An 18,760-nucleotide genomic window follows, 5' to 3' on the forward strand; every position below is an offset into this window, starting at 1 on the left:
CGCAAGGTGAGTTCTTGAAATAAATCTTTATTAGATTTGGTTGTTGTGGGGAATTGTTTGAAAAGCGTGGGATGTTATAGAAATATTAAACAATCATTAGGATCAGTATGCTTACCGTATAACAAGGCAATATTAGCTAAAGTGATTATAGCTTTAATATTGTCGAATGTTTTATAGATTCTGAAGCATTCACGCAGATACTCCGAGGTATAACTGAGCTCGAACCATCCAATGGGGCTCCGAAACAAAGTGCAGACAAACAAACGCCTGCCCTGAATTGTCAACGTAAGTAAGCTCCAAGAATTCCATACATAAAAATATTTATACCTTAAAAACAAAAAGTGTGGGCATCTTATATTAAAAGTTATTTTATATGTTTACAGAGGACCTAAAGCCTAGAAGGTTAAACGAGGCCCTATGGAGCCTGAACGGTTTCTGCGAAGCATATGACTACGAGACAATTCTGCCCTACTCCCAGGATGTATTTACACAAAAGCAGCGAACAGAGACTTTAAACGGCAGGTCAACTCCCCTTGGCCAGGACAACGTTGTCCCCCATATTTCTAAACACCAAAGGATAATTAGTGCTCAGATCCACAGTTCCGCTTCACCCGAACAATTCTACTTGGCCGATATTCACGAGACGTCGTTCCAAGGACTAGGTATGAATCAATTATATATTATTATTTATATATATTATTATTTTAATATTTATATATTTTTTTTATGCCGGAATATGTTAAAACAAGGCCTAATGCTGTTTTTTTTTTTTTTTTTTTTTTTTTTTTTTTTTCAGGCTCACCATCTACCGAACCTGCAGATGCTGTAATACAGGTTGAACAAAGACATCAGCCCCTGGTTTCAGAGCTTCTTCAGAACAGCCCTCGTCAAAAAAGCCGAGGTATTTAATTAATGTATTGTTAATATATAGGCTTATATCTGAAATGTATTTGGCATTTTTAACATATTTTAGGGTTAATAACCTATTTTTGTATGTATTATTTTTATTTCAGACTCCTCACCGGCTTATAAACACAACGCACAAACATCGGAGGATGCCCAGACAAGCATCCCCGAGGAGGCTCCAAAGACACCAGTCAAGAAAACAGCGAAACCTGATGATGTCAAAGATTTAAATGACATTTCTGAGGTAGACGATTTGATGTTCTGTGAAGCTGCCAACCTTCTTGAATCGGCCAATTCTGTGGGGGAAACAGCAGATTCTGAAATAGACCAAGAACGTTTTTTCAAAGCGTTTACCCTGGGTTTAAAATCACGAAAGGCTCTACTCCAGAGGCGCATGTGTATTCTACTCGAGCATCAATACAATCAGGATGTGTCATTCTGGCGTAGCGAGCTACCCCGTATGTTAAAAAACATTAGGGCTAAAACAAGCAAATACCGCCGTTAAAAAACACACATGTAAACACACACACACACACACACATCCTTAATTAGACAGATGGCGCCCCCTATAGACCAAAGTGAGACAATTGAAACCCTCTTAGCCAGGATCCCTACAGAGCTCCAAGATATAGTTAACCATATGAATGATTCGGGGGTAATTGACATAATGACAATAGATGAAAATCTATTATCCCAGATTCCCTCCGAACTCATAGACATTATTACACGTATGAATGAGTCAGGGCCTTCCGAGGAAAACATGTTAACACAGATTCCCGAAACCATCATATCTCTAATTACCCAGCTTAACGCGAGCCCTAGGTTTAATTCGGCCCCACAGACACCTCTAAGACAGCCTTTAACAACATTGTCCGAAGAGTCTGAAAGTCAATATGATGTTTTTGAACAGTTGGACAAATGTCTAGCAAATCTGGAGGGGGGCGGTCTTGAGATCAGTGTACAGAACGAGAGCGCTAGGTTTAATTCAGCACCCCAGACACCTATAAATCAGCCTTTAACACCAATGTCCGAAGAGTCTGAAACCCAATACGATGTTTTTGAACAGTTGGACAATTGCCTAGCAAATCTGGAGGGGGGAGGTCTTGATCGAAGTGTACATGTTTTGCGTCGAAATAAATTCAACAATATTGAGGTTCGCCAGTTTTTCAATTTCGCATGGGGGGGTCAGATTCGGGAATATGCTGTGTTTTACGTAATGCTTATGGACACTTTGAATGAACTGTTAGCGAGGATTAGAGATTATAGCGAACCTAGGGATCTCTTACAGTTGGAAATTTGTGGAGACAGTCTACAGAGCAAGGTATCGCTTATTTTACAGAATGGTGAAGCAGAGCTTGAACAATTTGTTAAACTGCTAGAACGCCTTGTTCAGTCAAATTTAAACGTGCTAGCAGATAGGACCCTCGAACTTGTAGTACAATTAGTACGACAACCACAAGGGGGCGGGGGTCAGAGACGAAAGCTCGAGAGTTTAATGCAGTCCGAAATCATAAGCAATAAAAGGGCCTATCTCATAAACGTTCACAATCCAGGTAATAAGCTATGTTTTGCCATAGGTTTGGCCCACTTACTCAGCCCAGGATGTACTGATCAAGCCGCGTTACAAAAAGCTCGAGAGCTACAAACTGCGGTGGGTCTCGGTATACAGGATGCTGTGGCTTTCTCAGACATAGTCAAATTTGAAAACTTTCTGAACATCAAGATTGTGGTTTTGTACCACAGTAGGGCTAATGACGCTCTCCTCAAGTTCCAAAATATACCCGAACCACATCCTAAGACTATGTACTTTTATGTGCAAAATGAGCATTACTATGCCGTAACTAACATCACAGCCTTTTTAGGCGCGCCATATGTCTGTCCAGCCTGTCATACCGGCTACACACGCATGGGGGGGCACTCGTGCCGTTACAACTGTTCAGTATGTCTGGATAAACATTGCCCTATGCAGCCGCTAAACTTGACCCCCTGTGCGGATTGTCACCGCACATGTCGTTCGGCCTACTGTTACGAAAAACACAAAACTGAAACATGGCATCCCAAGGCATGTAAATCTGTAAGCAGTTGTGACATTAACAAGAAATGTCCAAAATGTCATTGCAATTACAACCTTAAAATAGATAGCCCTAAACCTCATGTTTGTGGAATTATACACTGCCCAATCTGTAAAGGTCCTTTGAAAAGCAGAGACGCGGAAGCGGTTCAAGAAGTAACACATGAGTGTTACATTCAGCCCTTGGCTGAAGATGAACATACAGAGAAATATGTGTTTTATGATTTTGAGACAAATCAGCAATCAGGGGTTCATTTGCCTATTTTTGTGTCAACCATGACTTTCAAGGGTGAAAAATGGTCGGCCGAGGGACCCAATTGTGCCCGGCTCTTTCTAAAACATTTTAGAAAAGCCCAGTACAGAAACTTCACGTTTATAGCTCACAATGCTAGGGCCTATGACTCCTATCTGCTTCTGAACCCTTTGATACAGCAAGGCGTGGCCCCCAGTGTCATAGCTCAAGGGAGTAAAATATTATGCTTTGTTGACCCCGCCTTCAAACAGAGATACATTGACAGCTTAAGCTTCTTACCCATGAGATTGGCTCAAATGCCAGAGGCCTTGGGTTTTGAAAACTCTGTCAAAGGCTATTTCCCTCATTTCTTCACATCTGAGGAGAATCTACATTATATAGGATCTTATCCAGCCCCCGAAATGTACGGGTGTGATCAAATGTCTCCCAAAGAGCGTGAGAGATTCATGACATGGTACGAGACCGTAAGACATGGCACTTTTGATTTCCATAAAGAGATGGAATCATACTGTGACAATGACGTTGTTATACTTCGTGAAGGATGCCTCAGATTCAGAGAAGAGGTAATCAAAGATGCGGGCATTGACCCCTGGAGCTGTACAACTATTGCATCAGCGTGCATGAAAACCTATCGTACACACTATCTAACTCCTGAATCTATAGCTATCCCATCGCCAGACAACTACCGACGCCAATTCAAGGCCTACTCTAGTGGTTCCATTCAATGGTTGGAGTACTTGGCCCAGGATAAAGATATTTTTATCCAACATGCTTTGAATCGGGGGGAGAAGGCTTTTGGGCCTTACCATGTAGATGGATACACACAGATTGACGGGGTTGAGACAGTGTATGAGTACAACGGTTGTTTCTTCCACGGTTGTAAATTATGCTTTGTCCCCCACACCTTGTGTGTCCTAACCCAAAAGACTTTTGGGGAAATGTACCAAGAGTTTCAAGACAAACTGAATTCTTTAAAGGCTACTTACGGGTTAAAAGTTGTGGTTTTGTGGGAGCACGAATGGACAGCCCTCAAAAAGGCAGATCCTAGTGTTAAGGCCTTCCTTACCCATTATGACCCTCCAGAGCCCCTGGAACCGCGACAGGCCTTGTTTGGAGGCCGGACCAATGCTTTGACATTGCGTTATGTAGCTCAACCCGACGAGACAATAGGCTATGTAGATTTTACATCCCTATATCCTCATGTAATGAGTTCCTCATTCTATCCTATAGGGCATCCTGAAATTATTCACAGCGACTTTGACGAACCCCAAAATTATTTTGGTTTAATCAAAGCGACTGTCTACCCTCCTAGGGGGCTGTTTATACCTGTGTTGCCTTACAAGGGTCCTAAAGGAAAACTTTTCTTTCCCCTTTGTCGCACATGCTGTGAAAACCACAACCAGGCAAACCCCTGTGATCACACAGATCAAGAAAGAGCCCTGACCGGTGTAGAATTCTCTAAGGCTTTAGAGAAGGGGTATCGTGTGGCCAAAATCTTTGAAGTGTGGAACTTTTCCAGGAAATCAGACACACTTTTTAAAGAGTACATCAAAACCTTCTTGAGATGCAAGCAGATGGCTTCAGGCTATCCTGCATCGGTCACAGATCAAGAAAGTAAAGACCAGTACATTCAAGACTACCATGACAGAGAAGGCATACTTCTTGACCCTGACAGAATAGAGGTCAACAAAACCAAAAGAAATGTGTCGAAATTGTACTTGAACTCCCTTTGGGGGAAATTAGCGCAGAGATGCAATATGCTAACAACTTCGATCATTAAAGACCCCGAAGAATTTTTGGAATTTGTTTTTTCGGACCAATACGAAATTTCACATTTTTCCTTCTTGAGTCAAGACATTGCCTTGGTGCAATGGAGGCGCCACCAAAAGTGGGTTCTACCCCCGGGTAATGTAAATGTGTTTCTTGCAGCATTTACCACAGCCTATGGCCGCCTTGAACTGTACACCCTCATGGAACAGCTTCAGAGGCGGGTTCTTTACCACGACACAGACTCTGTGGTCTATGTAAGCAAACCGGGGGATTGGACCCCCCCACTTAGCAACTATCTTGGGGGTTTAACGAGTGAACTCGAAGAGGGTGACCATATTACAGAATGGTCCTCATGTGGTCCAAAAAGCTATGCTTTTAGGACTAAAGCCAATCACGTGGTGTTGAAAGCCAAAGGCGTGACTCAAAACTATGAAAATGCACCGCGTGTAAACTTGGAATCAATCACGCGCTTGGTCGAGGGGTTCGTAAAGGACAAGAATAGTGACTTGGAGATTTTGAGCTCCTACAACAAAATAGTGAGGGATAAAAAGGGGTTCCATCTAAGAAACGCACCACTCACTAAAAGATTCAGGGTAGTCTATGACAAGAGACAGCTATTGCCTGACGGTACCACATTGCCCTTTGGCTACTGACTTATGCTACAAGCCCCAGTGTGTCTTAAAGCTTAAGATATTATGACTGCTGTCGAGGGTTTTGACCCCCGGCTACAATTGCCTTTTTCAGCATTAATTGCAGGCCCTTCAAACAGTGGTAAAACTTTTTTTGTAAAAAGTATTTTAGAGAATTCTGAACATGTGTTATCTCAAAAGCCTGACAATATTGTATGGTGTTATTCATGTTACCAACCTCTGTATGATGAATTATTGAAGACAATAAAAATCAAGTTTGTTGAAGGAATACCCGATTCTCTGTCTGATGATGAACTTCTCCCCCCACATGTAAATAATCTGCTGGTTTTGGACGATATGCTATTTGCTGGTAGCGAACACCCTGAAATTGCACGAGCTTTTACCCAATATACTCATCATAGAAACCTGTCCGTGCTTTACTTGGTCCAGAATGTGTTTCACCAAGGTAAAAATAGTCGGACCATTAGCTTGAATGCCAACTACATGGTATTGTTTAAAAATCCTAGAGACAAACTGCAAATTAGCACTCTAGCTCAGCAGATGTACCCTGGACGGAAATCATACTTTATGGAGAGCTATGAGGACGCTACCAAAGAGCCATTTTCTTATTTAATCGTGGATTTAAAAGCAAATACTCCAGAACACCTTAGGCTACGTACAGGGCTGTTTCCGGGGGAGAGGCCTGCTGCATACCTTCCTAAAAAGTAAACGCTATGTCTCTGCGTTTAAAAAGAAACCTCCCCCTCTTGAGAAGGCTAGTAGGTTCTACAGCTAAAGAACGGAAGGCCATCTTGGGTCGCTGTTCTTCAGATCTCATATTAGCCCTATGTGAGATTGCTTTGAATCTTCTCAAAGGACGCATTCCACTCACCCTGAACCAATTGAAAAAATTAAGGAGACAAAAGACAGCGATCAAACTCTTTGCCAATAAAAGGGCCAGTCTTCAAAAGAAAAGACATAGTATACAACAGTCTGGGGGTTTTCTTCTACCTTTACTCAGTATAGCCGTGCCCTTCATCACCAGCCTTATTGCGGCCAGACGTGGGGGTTGAACACGTGGTGTGATGGCCACTAAAATGTACTTGGTGCCTCAACAAGAGTTGGATAGACTTAAAAAACAAATGCAGGGTCCTGAAGATATCAGACAAACAGCGGAAAATGATTTGGATACGGCCATGAAGGATGTTTTGAACCGAAAAGGATTGAACCCCTATGATAAGATTCAAAAATACACAAACCTAATGCAAAGGTATTTGACTCGGGTAAAGCAAGGGGAGAGAGAGACTAACCATTTAACCCTTTCCCTACCGGACCCTTTAACAGATGTCGAACCTAACGATAGCCATGCCCCTGTAAGGCCTGTACCGTCGATCTTACCTAGTGGAGATAATATGTCGGGTGAAGCTCAAATGCCATTTGAAGATAAAGTTATGCATGACCTACTGACACATGTGCCTTTACGTAACAGGAAGAATGTTAAATACATTATGAACAAGATAAAAGACGCCTTGATTACGCGTTCTTAAAGGACACACATTTGAACACTTTTGATATTTTCTAACAAAACAAGATACAAGGTTATCATTACTTCTTAAATCATCCTTATAAAGAGACATAACATCTTCAAAAGAAACTCCCCGGGCTCTTTGGCACAGGTAAAATACACAGTGGTGACCGCATGTAGTGGAAAGGTTATCTTGCACTTGTTTGATGTTGTAGTAGATCTTTGTACCGTTTAGGGTCAAAAAATCTTTAATAGATTTAGGGAAATGTGAAAAACCGGGGGGAAAGCCATAGGAATCAAAAAAAGTTGAGATTTTTCGTCCACCTTCCTGTTCTAATGTCATAGCTAGCCAATGTTCACCAGGCATGTGTTTAGGATGGGTATTGACAATAAACATTGCAGGCCTCTCAGACCATATCTCAATAGGTAATTCATCACAAGCCAACACTCCACAAAATTGTTTTCCAATCAAGCGGCTCATGAGACCGTCCAACTCTTGGGTATTCATGTCTTTGTTCAAAGGTCCTTAATAATAATCCACTAAGACCTGTCTTCGGGCATTCACTTCCAAGATTGAATCAGAGCATGCGTAAACAATCATGCTAACTGTACAGGCTAAAGGTGTACGGAAACGCATTTCCAGCCTGAGGTTACCTTGGGACACCACAGACAGATTTCCTGAGGTGTCATCATCAGGTGATAAATTGAAAGCATACAATGTGTAACCCTCTGCAAAATCATTTCTGTCAATAGGTAAAGAGAGATCTTTTAGATGTCGCCCTGTAGCCAGGAATAGATTGTAAAATTCTCGCACAGATATGTTGTTATTAAATTGTGGTTGGAAAGCCTTCGCCGGAACCTGACGTCCGTCCTGACAGAGCGCTACATACTCTGCATTGAAGTGCTGAAAATTAAAGGGGTTTTTATCTAAACTGCCCGTATTAGAGGCGTGATCAACCAGACCTATAACCACATATCTAGGTAAAGGGCCTAGAAATAGGTTTTCTTGACTGCAGATTCTACTGCCCACAGGTATGCTAAAGGTTTTCATGGTAATTCTTTGGAGAGGGTAAAGGGCATTTCCTTTCATCAAAGCATGTGAGTGACCCAGGCGCACGGCCGGAGATACAGATACTTTTTTAATAAAAAGGGTTGCCCCCAACACTTTCAAACTAAAATCCCCGTCTTGGGGAGACATCAGGCAAAAATCATCCTTGGCCCTGGTTAATTTTAATCTTAAATCAACCGAATTTAAGAGTAACCGTTCTTGAAAGAAAATGTCAGAGTGTATAGGGCCTAGCAAATGAAACTCTCGAGATTCGGCGCAGTAGCGAGCTCGTGCCGCTAGTCCTTTGTTTGCACCGGTGGAAGGGTCTGTCGATTCCATAGAGGCTCCTGCAGTATCCTTGCTAAACAGCCCGGCGCTAAATTGGGTTTTGAGAGTGTCTTCGGAGTAGTTTAGTAAACACTCCATGATGGCTCTATAAGGGTATGTAGCGCTGCTTTGACTGATTAGGCGTTCACCCAAAGTCACATCAACTTGGGAGAAAATGGTGGCCAAGGGGTAATTAATGAGACTCACTTTGGCATCGTCTGCAATATTAGACCCATCTCTTTTGGTCACTTTTAGACGTAAATGCACCAAGGTGTTGTTGAGGTCCAGATAGTTGTCACCATGGCCTGGTATGAAAAATTCGATAGGCCCGTTATCGGTAATAGCAGAGAGAGGGGCTATCTCCACATAACTGGATCTATCTATTGAATGCTGCGTTAACGGTGCCGTGAAAAGATCAAGTTCTGTCTTTATAGCTTCAGAGGACATTCGATGTAAAAGAGCCATGTCACTTATTCTTTTAGAAAATACTTCCTAGTATTCTTTTAGCCTGTTTTGGTACAGACCTCCTCACTTTACCCCGTCTTTGACTTACTGAGGTTCTTTTAACAGTTAACCGCCGCTTTTTAGGTGCCGGTCTACGCCTTAAACCAGGGGGTCTCTTTTTTGGCCTTCGAGACAATATCATAAGCCCCGAGCCTTCTTGATGCTCCACCTCTGGTGACGCCCTTCGGGTCATAGCATTGGCTACAACCTCACTTACTATATTTTTAGCCGCTGATTTTAAATGTGGTTTGGCTATGCTGAAGCCTCTCTTCATAAACGGTAAAACCATCCTGAAGAGGTTACGGAATATACCGCCTATCCCCGAACCATACATTGTCGGCGCTCCATGATATCCTGGTAGTCCATTACCCACTTGATCCACATAGTATGAAACATAACGGTTAGGGTCGAGCTGATGGTGCTCCATAACACTTTTATTTGTATTATGTTTATAAATATAATACAGCTATTATATATGTAGAGAGGTTTTGGTGGGTCTAAAGTGGAGTTTTACAATCGTTTTACCATAAGTAAATTCAATGTTTTCGTTCTGATCCGTTTTAAGCTCAACCAGAATGTTTTCAATATAGTTCTTGCTGACATGTACGTAGTGCGGCTTGTCATAATTGACAGTGACGATGTCCCCATCCTTGCCGTCTATATGAACTGTTCGCAGGAGGGGCACACAGCTGTCTCCGACCCTTTGATAGGTTATGATGTCGGTATAGACAAATATGTTGTAAAAGCCTGCATGTATATCCGCAGGGAATGGGAATAATTTATCGTTCACATACGTCCATTTATTGGGACCCATCCCCAACATGTAGGATAAATTACCGCTGGTCTTTATACCTCCGTTAGCAGGCCCTGAGATTTGTATCCTTTTATGGATTGGATTGTAGAATAGGAATATTTCCATCTTGTTCAGGGTTAGGTGTTCATTCAACTCTGAGACGATCCTGTCGACGGTTCTATAGAAACCTTTTTTAAGCTTAATAAGTTTCGCAGGTTCCGAGAACCTTTTGCAATAAAAATCACGGTCCTTAGCTTTGATATTATACCAACTATGGGGGTATGTAATCTCGCTGAGACCTACTTCCCAAGCCTCTGATAACTCTATAGGCTTTGGAAAATTGGTTGTATACTTCGAACTCTGATTATTACGATATATCTGTGCCGACGCATTACTGGGGAGAGTCAGGTAGAAGCCGCTGTGTTCCATGATGCCCAACTGTGTACACGCGAATGATGCGCTAGTTATCATGACTAGGGGTTTAAATTAACCCCCGTTGCCTCCACCACATCCTGCTCCAATACCCAACTGTTGAACTTTTGAGGCCAGTTTTTCCAGCGGACCAGTAACCATTTTTTACCCTTTTCTCTCTTCTGATCTAGAATCTCCTCCACGTGAAAGACTTTGTCTTTACCCAACTGGACCTTCTGTAATTCCTTCTCATAAAAAGATCCCTCTATAAGATCCCCGTCATAATCTTTTAATTTGTAGACCGGCGGAATGCGTGGCAGACATTCGGTAACGGTAAACAACTCCGAGCTAAAGCCTTGTTCGTATTTTTTGTCGAAAACACCCCTCAACTTTGATATACGCACCAAGTCACCCACTAGGAATTTAAAAGTCATTTTTTTCTTACGGCGAAGTGGGAACAAACCATACATATTTTTAAAGACTTGAAAAGAGTTTTCCGAAGAGACCTCCGAGGGCTTCATACGTATAGTCTTATGGTAGCTGTGGTTGTACCCGTTTACTAAATCCTGAACTATGTCTGTATATCGGTTGGTGTTGTGAGCTGTAAAATAGCGCCACATCCGCTCTTTCAAAGTCCTATTAAAGCGTTCCACAACCGAAGCTTTCAAATCAGAGCCTGTAGCAAAATGTACTATATTATACTTATTCATTAGCTTCTGAAATGTTTTATTAAAAAATTCTTTTCCGCCATCCGTCTGCACTTTCTTGGGGGCGCCTCCTGCCTTCAAGATCGATTCAAAGGCCCTGGTCACCTCTGCCCCGCTCTTATTTTTTAACACTCTTACATAGGCTAATTTAGAGAAAATATCTATAACCGTTAGCATGTAGCGATTTCCATCATTTTTATCGGCAAGGGACTGCATGTCACATAGATCCGCCTGAAATTGGGATAATGGATGCGTAGAAAAAACTCTATTTCTTGGAAAATGTTTTCTTACAGGTTTATGTAGAGTGTAGGCATCTTGCTCTGATAACCATTCATTCACTTTAGCATCGCTTAACAGACTACCTGTTTCTTCGACTATAGCTCTCTGTAAACGCTCTTTACCCCCATAAGACCCGGGGTTAGAGGGATTATAATATATGTTTTTCAACAGCTGCTCAGCCATCCTTCTTGCCTCTCTGAGGTACAATAACTGTAATGAGCCACTTTCATATAACGACAACATTTCAGTTTGTGAATTTTTATTTTAAGAATGCAACAATTATTACGTATACAGACAATTCAGGATTTGTTGCAAGATACAAGTCCCCGTTTTCTCAACAATCACAGCATGCAACACCCTGTATATATTGTTTAGATTTACAGGTTTGTTTCGCTGAATTTTTAAAACACACACGTCTGATATATAAGTATATAAACAACAAATATGATACACATTCACATTAAAGGGTGGTTCAAACAAATAATGTAAAATCTTAGCCAAAGTTATTTCTAGTTCTTCAGAATCCTCAACAAGCCTTGATACCATATGTGACCATTGTAAACTCTCGCCCGTATGTCGGACATGTTTCATGATTTGCTCCATTTTTAACACACGCTCTACAATAACCCCTGTATTGTGGGTTGTGTAGAACTTTACATTGTTCACTTTATTTTCAATAATCTGATGCATAACATTTGTAAGGTCTCTCAAAAGAAAAAATGTATTTATTCGCTCAAACATCGTAGACACATAGTTACCCATAGCTCTAAATAAACAAAATGTCACTCGGTCTCTTGGGATTTATTGAGCCAGAAAAGCATCACATCAGCCACCACAGCTTCCCTGTATTTGTTGTCGTCCACCAGGGTGTGTCGGATTTCTTTGAGTTTCTCATGGATGAAGATGGCCTCCTTCAGTTCATGTAGGAAGGCTTCGGTTACCCCGTAAACTCTAGGGATAGACGGCGCAATACCCATAGACTCCAGGGCGATGACCAGCGCTGGTATAAAACGGCAGGACCACAGTCTTTTCACCAGCTCCTCAAAATGATTGAAAAAGTAGTATCTAGGAGGGTCGTAGAGGCAAGGATGACGACGCTGGCTGGGATGATTGATCTCACAGCCGATGCATTTTTCTCGTATATATTCGCCAATCACCACGTTTAAAAGTGTAGCTACAGAGGCCTTGATTGTATCCACAAAAATAGTACTGGCCACCCCATCAAACACATCCTCAGGCTGGGTAAATGTCGGGGGTGTCACGGGTCTTGCCAGGGGTGCGTAGAGTGTAGGGCTTCGTGGCATAGAGTCTTTAGTGTCGGGCCCCCATGACGTAGTGGCTTCCTCGTAGATGGTCTGGAGATCCATGGTGTATGCTGAAATGAAGAACTGGCTGCTTTTTTTCTTTTTATTGTAGAACAAGGCCATTGGGTATCTGGGGGGCGGGGTTAAAGCATCCGCTTACTTAGTTTTCTTCTGACGCTGTATCTTCTTGAGGCTCTTTTGCATCGTAATCTTTACGATTCGTATATATTATGCACTTCTTTAAATGAACAAGGCTCTGACGCTGTTGGCTCTGTACAAAGAGAGCATCCAACGGTTGCAACATTTTCAATTCCAGTACATCCCAACTCTTAAAAGGAATAAGCAGACGCAGTCGGGTATCCCCAGTCAGGCCACCACCCCTAAGGTTGTGGTTTCGGATTGCCTCGGTGCCGATATAGAACTCCACGCTGCCGCACGGTCGGCCATTCTTTCTTTGTATTTTCACCCTGTGAAATATTTGTCCTGAGGAGTCCGGGGTACCTTCCCAACGGGTCTCGTGGCCCGTGAACACACTATACCCCTTGGTGATAAGGCTCAGTTCAGGACACACAACCTTGCGAAAAACCGACCAGTCTTCAACACCATATTCCAAGCCTACAGTCTGGTCTGTATATTCTTCTCCTTCATCTACCGTATAGAGGGTCACTCTACAGGCCAGGTAATCAAACCGATACCCCCACTGCTGGCCATTAGACATCAACACTTGATCTGTCAGAGCATTTGCTGGCGGTATTTGGGTTCTATACACATTTAAAAAACGTTTTTTTGGCGCATCATATATTGCTGGTTGATACTTTGCCCTTGCTCTATGGGCAACCCGAGGGCCTGCTTCAGTTGTTACCGTCATCACTTGTTTGGTACCGATCCCAAATTCCATGGTTATTCTTAAGATCTTGTGCACTCTTAAACAGGTATTGTTCAGGCGCTTTATAAGGGGCATTAACCAACCCAAACCGTGAGAAACAGTAACAGGTTGACCTGACACATGGTCACTTACTCAACCCTGGGCATGCACCCTTCTACATGACATAGGGTCATAAATCATTACATAGGGTCATAAATCAGGCTTGGGTCATCAATCATTAACGGCCTGTCAAATGGACCCTTACTCACCCCATAGCCCCCACCTAACCAGGCTTGCCTATCAGGCTTGGGTCATCAATCATTAACGGCCTGTCAAATGGACCCTTACTCACCCCATAGCCCCCACCTAACCAGGCTTGCCTGACCAGAAGACATGCACACGTCATCACTACATAGGGTTCACATAGCGTTCACATAGGTTCACATAGGGTCATCAATCAAAATTTTGACACGTGACATCTACTTTAATCTCTCTCAGGTCTACTCCAGCTCCTCTCTCCTGTGCTCGATGTCGCCGGTTTGCTCATTACACACACCTGGCAACATTCATTACACCACCTGCAAGCACATCATTAGGCACACCTGGACTTCACCTCCCTGATTAGTCCCCCATTGTCTAGCACTCCATTGGTATCACTCATCAGACACAACCTTTATTCGTGTAGTCACTCTATGTTTGTTCTTATTAACTTCTTGGTGACAGGGGGGCAGTACTGAGTAGCTTGGATGAATAAGGTGCCCAGAGTTAACTACCTGTTATTCTGTCCCAGATGCTAATATATGCAAATTATTAGTAATATTGGATATAAAACACTCTGAAGTTTCTAAAACTGTTTGAATCATGTCTGTGAGTATAACAGAACTTATGTGGCAGGCGAAACTCAGAGGACAAACCATTCAGAATTGTTTTTGAGGTCACTCTCTTTTCAATGGGAATCCAGATTTCTAAGGGACCTTCTTGCAGTTCCTTCCACTTCCACTGGATGTCAACAGTCTTGAGAAATTGGTTGAGGTTTTTCCATTGTGTAATGAAGAAGTAACACGGTTCAGAACGAGGCTAGAGTGAAGAGGACTCTTTGTTAGAGACTCGTGACCTGAAAGCGAGCTACAGTTTGTTTTCCACCTGTATTGAACACAGATCATCCCGTCTTCAATTTTATCGATTATTTACGTTTTAAAAAATACCTACAGTTGTATTACAAAATTAGTTTGAAATGTTTTGGCAAAGTTTACAGGTATCTTTTGAGATATTTTGTAGTCACGTTGCGCAAGTTGGAACCGGTGTTTTTCTGGATCAAACTCGCCAAATAAATGGACATTGTGGATATATATCGACGGAATTAATCGAACAAAAGGACCATTTGTGATGTTTATGGGACATATTGGAGTGCCAACAAAAGAAGCTTGTCAAAGGTAAGGCATGAATTATATCTTTATTTCTGTGTTTTCGCGCCTGGAGGGTTGAAATATGCTTGTCAGTGTTTGTTTACTATGGTGCTATCCTCAGATAATAGCATCGTTTGCTTTCGCCGAAAAGCCTTTTTGAAATCTGACATGTTGGCTGGATTCACAACAAGTGTAGCTTTAATTTGGTATCTTGCATGTGTGATTTCATGAAAGTTTGATTTTTATAGTAATTTATTTGAATTTGGCGCTCACCGACTTAACCTGCTTCTTGACTCCCTGCTTCTTCGTTACACACCGCCAACACCACGACCAGCTAGCCCAACTAGGGATAGCTATGGATGAGGTCCTCTGCATTCCTCAACGTCTAGATCTTCCAAAAGGGGCATCACCTCCAACGAGCTTAGGATGCACTATAATGATTCAACCCAGCGAGCCAGAACCCCAGCTCATTCAAGTCTTCCCAGGTCAGCGATGAGCGTTTTTCCCTCCTGGACACATATGACCGGACTCCATCCAAATGCTGTGGATTCCTCCTCCAGTGTTCCCTCTATTTCGCTCATCAAATAGAAGCCCCCACTACCGAGAGAGCTAAGGTTGCCACAGTTATTTCCCTGCTGACCGTGCGGGCGTTGTAGTGGGCTAAGGCCATCTGAGACAAAGGAGAAAAGGAGCTGGGTTCCTATGAGAGGTTCATGGCTCTGTTCAGAGGAGTCTTCGATAATCCACAGGAGGGCAGAGAGGGAGGAGGGGGGGGGGGGGGGGGGTGAGCTCCTACTCTGGCAGGAGGGCCCTAAACTATAACTTTTATTTCTTGGAAGGTCAGTCCTTGCATAATTCTTGATTTCAACCTGTATTTATCTATAAAAATCAGTTAAGAACAAATTCTTATTTACAACGACGGCCTACACTGGCCAAACCAGGACAACGCTGGCCAATTGTGCACCGCCCTATGAGACTCCCAATCACAGCCTGTTGTGATACAGCCTGGAATCAAACAAGGGTGTCTGTAGTGACACATCAAGCACTGAGATGCAGAGTCACTCGGGAGCACAAAGCCCTCTCTATGAATTTGAGAGTGATTATATTTCTACAGACTGTTGTCTATGTTACCGCATGACAAGCAGTATGAATGCACCAAGTCTGGAACCAGCAGGACCCTGAACAGCTTCTACCCTAAGTCATAAGTCATACTAAATACTTATTGAAATAGTTAACTAAATAGTTATACCTGGCCGAGAGAGTGTTCTCTGCCAAGATAAACCAACATTATGAGTACCCAGTAAGCCAACCTGGTAGGCCTGAAATCAATAAAATTCTATCAAATGTATTTATAAAGCACTTTTTACATCACAAAGTGCTATACATAAACCCAGCCTAAAATGCCAAACAGCAAGCAATGCAGCTGTAGAAGCAAGGTGGCAAGGAAAAACTCACTAGAAAGGCAGGAGCCTAGAAAGAAACCTAGAGAGGAACTAGGCTCTGATGGGTGGCCAGTCCTCTTCTGGCTGTGCCGGGTTGAGATTATAACAGCACATGGCCAAGATGTTCAAACGTTCAAAGATGACCAGCAGGGTCAAATAAAAGTAAATATCGAAAACAGCAGGTCCGGGACAAGGGAGCAGGTCCGGTGAACAGGTCAGGGTTCCATAGCCGCCGGAGCAGCATGACCAGGTGGACTGGGGACAGCAAAGAGTCATCAGGCCAGGTAGTCCTGAGCATAGTCCCATCCCAGTACTCAGGGCCTCCGGGAGGGGAGGGATAGGTTGAGAGAGAGAGAATTAGAGGGAGCATACTTCGATTCATACAGGACACCGGATAAAACAGGAGAAATACTCCAGACATATCAGACTGACCTAGCCCCTCGACACATAAACTATTGCAGCATAAATACTGGAAGCTGAGACAGGAGGGATCGGGAGACACTGTGGCTCTGTCCCACGATACTGCCGGACAGGGCCAACAAGGCAGGATATAAGCACGACCCCCACACCACTAGAGGAATATCTTCAACCACCAACTTACTAACCTGAGACAAGGCTGAGTATAACCCACAAGGATCTCCCCCACGGCACAAACCCGAGGGGGGCGCCAAACCCGGACAGGAAGTTCATGTCTTTGACTCAACTCACTCAAGTGACACATCCCTCCTAGGGATGGGATGGAAGAGCACCAGTAAGCTTGTGACTCATCCCCGTAACAGGGTTAGAGGCAGAGACAGCAAGGGCATTTCGTTGCTCCAGTGCCTTTCTGTTCACCTTCACACCCCTGAGCCAGACTACACACAATCATAGGACCTACTGAAGAGATGAGTCTTCAATAAGGACTTAAAAGTTGAGACCGAGTCTGCGACTCTCACATGGATAGGAAGACCATTCCATAAAAATTGAGCTCTATAGGGAAAAGCCCTGCCTCTAGCTGTTTGCTTAGAAATTCTAGGGACAATAAGGAGGCCTGCGTCTAAGGAGGCCTCCGGCGCCAACAGAGATGGCCGCCTCGCTTCGCGTTCCTAGGAAACTATGCAGTTTTTTGTTTTTTTTATGTGTTATTTCTTACATTGGTACCCCAGGTCATCTTAGGTTTCATTACATACAGTCGAGAAGAACTATTGAATATAAGAGCAGCGTCAACTCACCATCAGTACGACCAAGAATATGACTTTCGCGAAGCGGATCCTGTGTTCTGCCTTTCACCTAGGACAATGGAATGGATCCCAGCCAGCGACCCAAAAAAACGACTTCGTAAAAGAGGGAAAGGAAGCGGTCTTCTGGTCAGACTCCGGAGACGGGCACATCGTGCACCACTCCCTAGCATACTTCTCGCCAATGTCCAGTCTCTTGACAACAAGTTGATGAAATCCGAGCAAGGGTAGCATTCCAGAGGGACATCAGAGACTGTAACGTTCTTTGCTTCACGGAAACATGGCTCACTGGAGAGACGCTATCAGAGTCGGTGCAGCCAGCTGGTTTCTCCACGCATCGCGCCGACAGAAACAAACATCTTTCTGGTAAGAAGAGGGGCGGGGGCTTATGCTTCATGGTTAACGAGACGTGGTGTGGTCACAACAACATACAGGAACTCAAGTCCTTTTGTTCACCTGATTTAGAATTCCTCACAATCAAATGTCGACCGCATTATCTACCAAGGGAATTCTCTTCGATTATAATCACAGCCGTATATATTCCCCCCAAGCAGACACATCGATGGCTCTGAACAAACTTTATTTGACTCTTTGCAAACTGGAATCCATATATCCTGAGGCTGCATTCATTGTAGCTGGGGATTTTAACAAGGCTAATCTGAAATCAAGACTCCCTAAATTGTATCATTGCTATTCTAACTTCCGCGACGCATATAAGGCCCACCCCCGCACTACTTTCGGAAAAGCTGACCACGACTCCATTTTGTTGCTCCCTGCGTACAGACAGAAACTAAAACAAGAAGCTCCCGTCCTGAGGTCTGTTCAACGCTGGTCCGACCAATCTGATTCCACACTCCAAGACTGCTTCCATCACGTGGACTGGGATATGTTTCATATTGCGTCAAACAACAACATTGACGAATACGCTGATTCGGTGTGCGAGTTCATTGAACATGCGTTGAAGATGTCGTTCCCATAGCAACGATTAAAACATTCCCAAACCAGAAACCGTGGATTGATGGCAGCATTCGTGTGAAACTGAAAGCGCGAACCACTGCTTTTAATCAGGGCAAGGGGACCGGAAACATGACTGAATACAAACAGTGTAGCTATTCCCTCCGCAAGGCAATCAAACAAGCTAAGCGTCAGTATAGAGACAAAGTAGAATCTCAATTCAACGGCTCAGACACAAGAGGTATGTGGCAGGGTCTACAGTCAATCACGGATTACAAAAAGAAAACCAGTCACGGACCAGGATGTCTTGCTCCCAGGCAGATTAAATCACTTTTTGCCCGCTTTGAGG

This window comes from Oncorhynchus kisutch, linkage group LG1, assembly GCF_002021735.2.
Source record: "Oncorhynchus kisutch isolate 150728-3 linkage group LG1, Okis_V2, whole genome shotgun sequence".
NCBI classification, from domain to species: Eukaryota; Metazoa; Chordata; class Actinopteri; order Salmoniformes; family Salmonidae; genus Oncorhynchus; species Oncorhynchus kisutch.